This window comes from Dipodomys ordii, unplaced genomic scaffold (assembly GCF_000151885.1).
Source record: "Dipodomys ordii isolate 6190 unplaced genomic scaffold, Dord_2.0 Scaffold38, whole genome shotgun sequence".
Taxonomy (NCBI): domain Eukaryota; kingdom Metazoa; phylum Chordata; class Mammalia; order Rodentia; family Heteromyidae; genus Dipodomys; species Dipodomys ordii.
In genome coordinates, this window is record NW_012267254.1 from 7470987 (window position 1) to 7473271 (window position 2285).

A 2285-nucleotide genomic window follows, 5' to 3' on the forward strand; every position below is an offset into this window, starting at 1 on the left:
AGAACATATATATATATATATATATATATATATATATATATATATATATATATATATATATATATATCCTCCACTTGTAATTTTTCTCTTTAAATTAAAAGGTGAAAGCTTTGTCTTTTGCCCTTAAAGTGAAAGCATCCCTTTAACATATCTGAATTCCCAGCTTTTGTGTTTTTGGTCCATTGTAAAATGAAAAAAACAGTTACACCATAAGTGTGAAATTGTGAAAGTTGAACTGATAACTGAGAGGGCTATGAAGTGATTAATGAGCTTGTAGCCTATGTAGCATGGATATCCTGGATGAAGGAATGATTCATGTCTTAGAATGGTGTGTTGTGAGATTCCAACATTATGCTCAGATCAGTACCCAATTTAAAGTTTATGAATTGTTTCTGGAATTTCCTTTTAATGTTTTTTATTCTGTTTTACCATAGGTAGCTAAAAACTGAGGAAAGTAAAACTGTAGATAAAGGTTGATATTGTATTCTTACTTAATTAGTTCTGTTGGGACTTGTTAGGTTTGATTTCTGAAGTTATTGAAAATTCAGTTCTTCACTTCCTAAACTAGAAGCTATGATGTGAAGTAAGTTGATTTATTTCTGATCCCAAGGTAACTTTTATTATAGAAAATTTCTCATCTTTGAGTCTTCTTTTGTGGGTTCTTAATAAATGAGTGTGCTGCTTGAGCACTCGCTGTGTGTATGGGCCACATGTTAGTTACATGCCCAAGATAGTTTTTGAAGTAGTAACTTACTGTATCTTTTATTCTATTCTTTAAACTAGCAGTGATCTGCATTTTTGATTAATATATTCAGAGTCATCTTGTGTTTCTCTGCTCTCCAAATCTGGATATTAGCTAAGCTCAAACTGAGGGCTGTTCAGCTTTGGGAAAACATGCAGCAACCTTATGCATTCATTAAGAGTGAAAAATCTTTCCTGAGGGAATCCTGGAATTGCACCATGTACAGTTAAGAGTGTCTGACCTGAAAAGATATAATGTCAAATCTTCTTCATGTTCACCTCAATTCTAAAATATGAAAAAAGGGGATCCCATTTGTAGATTTTATTTAAAAAAAAACAGAATAGCTACTATATATAGCAATTACTATGTGTGTGTATAGTGTCCTCTCCCTCTGACATAATTGCAGCAGTCCAATTTCAATGACTGTCAGAATCATCCAACTTTAAACATCTGATTTCTCCACATCTTAATCTTTTCTAAAGATAAGTCAATTGCTTAATGTTACCTTTCTAGGAGTGGTAAAGCTTCCAGATTGTTTTGCTTCAAAATTGTTTGAATAATTTACATAGAAATAACAACAAATCAGAAGTTTCCAGGAGTAAATATTTATAAGGGTAAATCTTTTTATACACTGAATAGTTTATCTAATACATTTTGTTTTTATATTCTGGACATTTTTATGCTCTAGAGTAAGATAATATCATGCACATATCCATGTGTACTTTTATATTTTGGTTGACTTTCCAGGAGAAATATTATTCTAGTCAAGGACTATTATACAACAAATCATAATCACTTTACTCAAATATGTCAAATATAATTCAATATATATTAATGTACAAATACAAATAATCAATGAAGTAACAATACCATTTTGTTAATATATTGTTACTACAACCTAACATCATTGGTAGGTAAAATTTCTGTATGTACATATGCCTGTATATATGTATGTATATGTTTACTTATTTACTTACTTGCTTAGAATTAGGCCATTACCAAGGCTTGAGATCATGGTTTCTTTCTCTTGGCTTTTTCCCCAAAAAAATTTCCATCAGTGTGCCATACTTCTATTTCCAGTTTATTGCTCATTAATTGGAGGTTAGAGTCTCTCAGATTTGTATGCTTGTGCTGGCTTTGAACCACGATTCTCAAATCTCAGCCACAGCTTAGTTTACAGGCATGAACCACCAGTACTTGGTGGTAGAATATATTTAAAATTCAATTTTCTTTGTAAAAACTTGGCCAATTACTTTGCAAAACATTAACATTAACAAAGTCATACCTGCTAATCAATTCTAATCTCTTTATAATCCAGTGCCTACTATGTGGCTCTAAACAGAGAAGAGAAACTAGTTTTCTCATAATATGTTTTAATGGCTTAATCTGATTTAATTGACAACAATCAGTTTACAAATTCATACTGTAAAAACTTTATATCCCTAAAAGCAAATGGTCTTAATTTTTGTATAGGAACCTTTTTAAAGCTATCCTGTAGATATAACATATAACTGAAAATTATGATTATGTTTAAAATTTTCTT